Source organism: Pseudophryne corroboree, unplaced genomic scaffold (genome assembly GCF_028390025.1).
Source record: "Pseudophryne corroboree isolate aPseCor3 unplaced genomic scaffold, aPseCor3.hap2 scaffold_802, whole genome shotgun sequence".
Lineage (NCBI taxonomy): Eukaryota > Metazoa > Chordata > Amphibia > Anura > Myobatrachidae > Pseudophryne > Pseudophryne corroboree.
The window spans coordinates 158,296-165,667 of record NW_026970381.1 but is presented as its reverse complement, the minus strand read 5'-3'; the positions used below and the strand labels follow the sequence as shown (position 1 = coordinate 165,667).

At 47.6% G+C, this 7,372-nt stretch overlaps 1 non-coding gene across 1 annotated transcript; it reads left to right on the top strand.

Annotated features, from left to right (window-relative positions):
• The first annotated feature begins 6,997 nt into the window (after positions 1-6,997).
• Positions 6,998-7,163, top strand: LOC135041665 (U1 spliceosomal RNA). Its single transcript, XR_010235051.1, has one exon. It is a non-coding gene; the product is annotated as a U1 spliceosomal RNA (small nuclear RNA).
• Positions 7,164-7,372: the final 209 nt, after the last annotated feature.

The window sequence follows — 7,372 nt, the reverse complement described above, 5'->3', positions numbered from 1 at the left end:
CCAGTGATGGCATTCTGAGGTACCGAGCAGCGAGCGGAACGCTGCGCGCCATGCTCCCACACAAACACAGGCACTGCAGGGTGCAGGGCACGGGGGGGGGCACCCTGGGCAGCATAAATTCCTCACAAAAGGCTGGAAAAAGTGGACATTAGTGCCTGGGCACTGTCCTTACCCCGCTAGCGTAATTAATTATTTCTGAGCGGGACAGATATGCGCCATTACAGTAGCGGGGCTTCTTCCTCACCTCACCAGAACATCTTTAGAGCATTACAAGTCTATCACTATAGAGTTTATTATTTCCCAGACTGTGTACTTTTGGCGCTGGATTGTGAGCTGAAAAATCCTCTGTGTCCCTCTGACAGATTTACTGACGGTCTGTCCCCCATAAGCCGATGTGTCTGTGGGTACTTGGTACATGTGTGTCAACATGTCGGTGGCTGAATGTTTTTCCCAAGAGGAAACTATATTAGGAATGCAGACATATGATGGTGGCCCTGTTGGCACCACCAATAACTGACTGGGTAAAAGTTTCAGTAATATCAGAGTAAGGTTGGATAAATCTGTGTCCCAGACACAGACGTAGAGAATAGATGTGATGTTCATGGCTATGTTTCTTTTCCCTCAGGCCCCGCGGGGTCGCAAAAATGTTATTTTGCCCAGTTACTACACACTGATACTGACACGGATACTGATTCCTATGTCGACCATAATGTTTCCTGATTAGATCCAATATTGGCAAGGAGCATTCAGTACATGATTGTGGATATTAAGGACATATTAAAATTACTGAAGACCCTGCTGTTCCTGACAAAGGGGTCTATATGTATGTATATATAGATATATAATGAAAGCTGATGTAACGTTCCTCCATCTCTGTTTGAGAAAGTCTGGGCCAGCTCGACAAGATGGTTTCAAATCCCCAAAAGGATTCTGGTTGTTTATTCATTTCCCGCCGCGGACAGAATAAAGTGGGAGTCACCCCCTGTTCTGCACGGGGCCCTGTCACAAATCCAGCGGATCGTATGCAGGAAGCTACATTATTTCTAGTTATGTAACCAAGGGTACATTACTTAGACCTGCCATTACATGTGCATGGGTGAGTAGTAGTATTCAAGAATTGGTCGAATACCTTGTCATCCGATATAGATACCTTGGAGAGATGGGATACTCCTTACGTTGTATCATATCAAGGACACTGCAGCATACTTACGTGAGACTGCAAGGGATATAGGACTCTTGAGTTCACGGGCCAATTTCATGGCAGTCTCGGATAGGAGGGCATTGTGGATTCAACAAGAGAATGCTGATGCTGACTCCAAGAAGAAAGGGAGTCTCTTCCCTATGAAGGTGAAGCGTTGTTTGGTGACTGCCTAGTTAATTTGATCTCGGCAGCTCCCGCAGGTAAGTCAACCTTCTTGCCCTATGTTCCCTCCCAACGGATGAAGACGCATCATTATCTGATGCAGTCATTTCGGCCCAATAGATATGCAAGAAGTTAAGATTCCCCTTTCTTTGCAGGTAGAGGAAGGAGAAGAGGGAAGAGGTCTGCATCCTCTTCAAGATCGCAGGAGCAGAGATCATCCTCTGCTTCTGCCAAATCCACCGCATGACGCTTGGGCTCTCTTGCAGGAGCCCGCACCAGTGGGGGCACGTCTAAAACTCTTCAGTCAGTTCTGGATTCATTCGGACCTGGACTCGTGTGTTTTACAAATAGTGTCCCAAGGGTACAAACTGGGGTTTCAAGACGTTCCCCCTGACCGATTGTTCAAATCGGCTTTAGTCAGCAGGGAGAAGGTTTTTATTCAAGCCTCTCCGTGGTCCCTAAGCCGGACAGCTCAGTCAGACCAATCTGAAATCTGAAATCCCTCAATTTCTACCTAAGGAAATTAAATTTCAAGATGGAATCTCTCAGTGCAGTGATCTCCAGTCCGGAGGAAGGAGATTTCATGGTTTTGGTAGACATAAAGGATGCCTACTTACATGTTCCCATTTAGCCTCTGCATCAAGCTACCTGAGGTTTGCAATTCAGTATTGTCATTACCAATTTCAGACATTGCCGTTTGGTCTGTCCACGGCTCCGAGGATTTTCACCAGGGTGATCGCAAGCAAGGAGTAACAATTATCCCGTACTTGGATGATATTTTGATAAAGGCGAAATCCAGGGACCAGTTAGTGCGAAACATTGCACTCTCCCTGACAGTTCTTCAACAACATAGTTGGCTCCTAAACTTGCCAAAATCGCAGTTGGTCCCAATGACGCGGTTGTTGTTTTTGGGAGTGATACTGGACACAGAAGAGGTTTTCTTCCAGTGGAAAGGCTCTGGAGATCCAGAGTCTGGTCAAACAAATTCTGAAACCAGCAAGAGTGTTAATCCATCAATGCATTTGGTTGCTGGGTAAGATGGTTGCGGCCTACGAGCCCATTCAGTTTGGCTGGTTCCATGCCAGAGTGTTCCAGTGGGACCTGTTGGACAAGTGGTCCGGATCCCACCTACACACGCACCGGAGGATAATCCTGTCTTCCAAGACCAGAATCTCACTCCATTGGTGGCTGCACAGTTCTCACCTCCTAGAGGGGCGAAGGTTCGGGATCCAGGACTGGATCCTAGGGACCATGGATGCAACCCTCCGAGGCTGGGGAGCAGTCACACAGGGGGAAAACGTCCAAGGAAGATGGTCAAGTCGGGAAAGTTGTCTCCACATAAATGTTCTGGAGTTAAGGGCCATTTAATAACTGCAGACACAGTACGCACTGGGACGGGTGCCCAGCATCCTCTACGGACTAAGAGAAAAGGATTTACCGGTAGGTATTAAAATCCTATTTTCTCTAACGTCCTAGAGGATGCTGGGGACTCCGTAAGGACCATGGGGATAGACGGCTCCGCAGGAGACATGGGCACTTTAAGAAAGACTTTAGTTCTGGGTGTGCACTGGCTCCTCCCTCTATGCCCCTCCTCCATACCTCAGTTTGATACTGTGCCCAGTGGAGACTGGGTGCTTTTCAGGAGCTCTCCTGAGCTTTCTGACAAAGTATTTTGTTAGGTTTTTAATTTTCAGGGAGCACTGCTGGCAACAGACTCCCTGCATCGAGGGACTGAGGGGAGAGAAGCAGCCCTACTCTCCGAGTTGCAAGGTCCTGCTTCTTAAGCTACTGGACACCATTAGCTCCAAAGGGATTAGCTCCAAAGGGATTGGTACGCAGGATCTCACCCTCGCCGTCCGTCCCAGAGCCGCGCTGCCGTCCCCCTCGCAGAGCCGGAAGATAGAAGCCGGGTGAGTATGAGAAGAAAAGAAGACTTCAGAGGCGGCAGAGGACTTCATGATCTTCATTGAGGTAACGCACAGCACTGCAGCTGTGCGCCATTGCTCCCATACACCTCACATACTCCGGTCACTGTAAGGGTGCAGGGCGCAGGGGGGGCGCCCTGGGCTGCAATATAAACCTCTTTTTGGCAGAAATATAACATATATACAGCTGGGCACTGTATATATGTATGAGCCGCCGCCAATTGTACAGTTTAAGCGGGACAGAAGCCCGCCGCCGAGGGGGCGGGGCTTCTCCCTCAGCACTCACCAGTGCCATTTTTTCTCCACAGCACAGCTGAGAGGAAGCTCCCCGGACTCTCCCCTGCTTATACCACGGTAGACAAGAGGGTTGAAAAGAGAGGGGGGGGGCACATAATTTGGCGCAAATTACATACAGCAGCGCTACTGTGCAAACATTAAGTTACTGTGCTATTCCTGGGTTATATAGCGCTGGGGTATGTGCTGGCATACTCTCTCTCTGTCTCTCCAAAGGGCAGAGCCGGCCATAGGCATAGGCAAACTAGGCAATTGCCTAGGGCATTTGATATGCCTAGGGGCATCAGCAACTTCTGCTGATTAAAATGATATGCGGCATGCCTATATTCTGTGTGTAGCATATCATATGCAGATACAGCCACAGTCTCACACAGTATATAGGCGTGCTGCATATCATTTTAATCAGCAGAAGCTGCGTGTGCATCCTAACAACATAGCAATGCAAATAAGATGCATTTTAATAAAAAAAAGGTGCCCCAACGTTAGCATTGAGGCAAGATTTATGAGGACACATCTGTATCCAAGCAGAGGCAGAGGTCACAGTGTTAGTGGCAGTGTGAGTGCTGTGTGCATGTGAGTGGGTTGATTGTGCAGTAGTGTTCGGAATATGAGTAAGGAGCATTATGTGTGTCATGTAAAAATGCATTAATAATGTGCAACATATGTGTAAGGGGCACTATGTGTGTCATTATGTGTATAAGGGCATTAATAATGTGCGGCATATGTGTAAGGGACATTGGTGGTCATTCCGAGTTGTTCGCTCGGTAATTTTCTTCGCATCGCAGCGATTTTCCGCTAATTGCGCATGCGCAAGGGTGGTCATTCCGAGTTGTTCGCTCTGTAATTTTCTTCGCATCGCAGCGATTTTCCGCTAATTGCGCATGCGCAATGTTCGCTCTGCGACTGCGCAAAGTAAATTTGCTATGCAGTTAGGTATTTTACTCACGGCATTACGAGGTTTTTTCTTTGTTCTGCTGATCGTAGTGTGATTGACAGGAAGTGGGTGTTTCTGGGCGGATACTGGCCGTTTTATGGGTGTGTGTGAAAAAACGCTGCCGTTTCTGGGTAAAACGCGGGAGTGTCTGAAGAAACGGGGGAGTGTCTGGGCGAACGCTGGGTGTGTTTGTGACGTCAAACCAGGAACGAAACTGACTGAACTGATCACAGTTGTCGAGTAAGTCTGGAGCTACTCAGAAACTGCTAAGAAGTGTCTATTCGCAATTCTGCTAATCTTTCGTTCGCAATTTTGATAAGCTAAGATTCACTCCCAGTAGTCGGCGGCTTAGCGTGTGCAATGCTGCTAAAAGCAGCTTGCGAGCTAACAACTCGGAATGAGGGCCATTATGTGTAAAAGGGCATTAATAAAGGTTGTCATAATGTGTAAGACGCATTATGTTTATAAGGACATTAATGATGTGTCTCATATGTGTAAGGGGCATTACTGTGTGGAATTATGTGTATAAATGCATTACTAATGTGTGGCATTATGTGTATAAGGTGCTCTAATATGTAGCGTTGCGTATAGAAAGGGCATTTACTGTGTTGTCTAATGTGAATAAAGAGCAATAGGGTGTGGTGTAATGTAAATAAGGAGCAATTCAGTGTGATGTAATGTGAATAAGGAGCACTACTGTACGAAGTAACGTTTATAAGGTAAAGTGATACTACTGTGGGATGTAATGTGAATTATGGACACTATCACGTGATCAAATGTGAATAAAATTGCAGTACTGTGTGGCGGAATTTTAATTGGGGGTACTATTGTGTGGACATGCCCATTGCCAGCAAAAACACACCCCTTTTTGGACTGTGCGCCAAATGTGCGAACTGTTCCTGATAAGAATATAGGGGGTACAAACACCAAAATAAGTACTGTTATGGGTGAGGTTTGATGGTGCTGGGAAAGAGGTGCAAGGTCAGAGGCGGAACCAGCGGTGGTGCTAGGGGGCACCAGGCAAAATCTTGCCTAGGGCATCATATTGGTTAGGGCCAGCTCTGCCAAAGGGCCTTGTGGGGGAAATGTCTTCAGTAAAAGCATTCCCTGTGTGTGTGGTGTGTCGGTACGCGTGTGTCGACATGTCTGAGGAAGAAGGCTATATTAGAGAGGAGCGGGAGCAAATGAATGTGGTGTCTCCGCCGACACCTGATTGGATGGATATGTGGAATGTTTTAATTGCTAGTGTAAACTCATTGCACAAAAGATTAGACAAGGCTGAAGATTTGGGACAGTCAGGGTCTCAACCCATGCCTGATCCTATGTCGCAGGGACTGTCAGGGTCTCATAAGTGCCCACTATCCAGATTGTTGACACAGATACCGGCACGGATTCTGACTCCAGTGTCGATTACGATGATGCAAAGTTACAGCCAAAATTGGCAAAATACATTTGATATATGATTATGGCAATAAAAGATGTTTTGCACATCACAGAGGAGCCCCCTATCCCTGACAAGAGGGTACATATGTACAAGGGAAAGAAGCCTGAGGTAACCTTTTCCCCTCACACGAGCTGAACGAGTTATGTGAAAAAGCTTGGGAATCTCCTGCAGATTTCCAAAAGGATTCTTATGGCGTATCCTTTCCCATCAACGGATAGGTTACGATGGGAATCCTCCCCTTGGGTGGACAAAGCATTAACACGCTTATCCAAGAAGTTAGCCCTCCCGTCCCAGGATACGGCTACCCTCAAAGAGTCTGCTGACCGCAAACAGGAGATTACCCTGAAGTCCATTTATACACATTCAGGTACCTTACTCAGACCGGCAATTGCGTCGGCCTGGGTGTGTATGTGTAGTGCTGTAGCGGCATGGACGGATACCCTAGATAAGGATATTATTTTATTGCCCCTGGGGCATATAAGAGATGATGTCCTATATATGTGTGTATGCAAACTACAGGTGGTGCTGCATGGCTCACACCCTTTTGCTTGTCTTGTAGAGCAACTCTGGAGCTGTTACTGGGTCCAGCTGCTGCAAGAAATCAGCTTGAATGCTTCAGGGGCTGGGGCATGGCCAACATGAGCCCCACACTGATGGGGGTGTATAAAGCGATCTAGGGGTCATCCAAGCGCAACCCCACAAAGGCCGCCATGCCCTGCGTGACCATTTTCTCTTTTCATATGCAGACGAGGGTTGCAGCCAACTATACCCATTGCTTGGATGACATCACCATATGCGAATCCATCTGCTGCAGGCCTTCCCCCAGGAATGCTTGCACTAGTTGTTGCATTTGGTTTGTTGTTTGGGGGGTGCTTCAGTATTAGGCAGCCTTCTGCCCTCACACATTCGTCTGAAAATGTGTTCTCCCTGCAGTTGTTGTCCCCAGATGAGAGTTCCCTTGTGCTGCCTCAGTTGAATCTCCTTTACTTGACGGAGGTGTGCCTGAGCAGCGGCCCTCCCCAGCCCTATCTCAAATCATACTTATTTTGCTTAGGTGATACCATGGTCATGAAGATTGTTTTCCCAGGGTGAGGTTCATTCATTGCATTCTGGGTATGCTGACCTCTGTGATTTCCCCAAATGTGGGAATCTCGACTGCATAATTTGTGGTAGGGGGGGGGACTGCATTTGTGCTTTCCCCTGGTTGGCTCTGGTATAATTTAGATCTCATTGTCTCAGGTCTCTCTCCAGCCTAGTTTGCTGTCTGTTTCCACTTCTCTTTTCTTGAGCCCCTCCCTTCTATGCCCTTGCGCACTATCCTGACTTCTCCCGTCTGCTTACTTTGTGCCTTCCAACGCACAATGCGAACTACAGGTGGTGTTGCAGGGCCCACACCCTTTTATTTGCCTTAC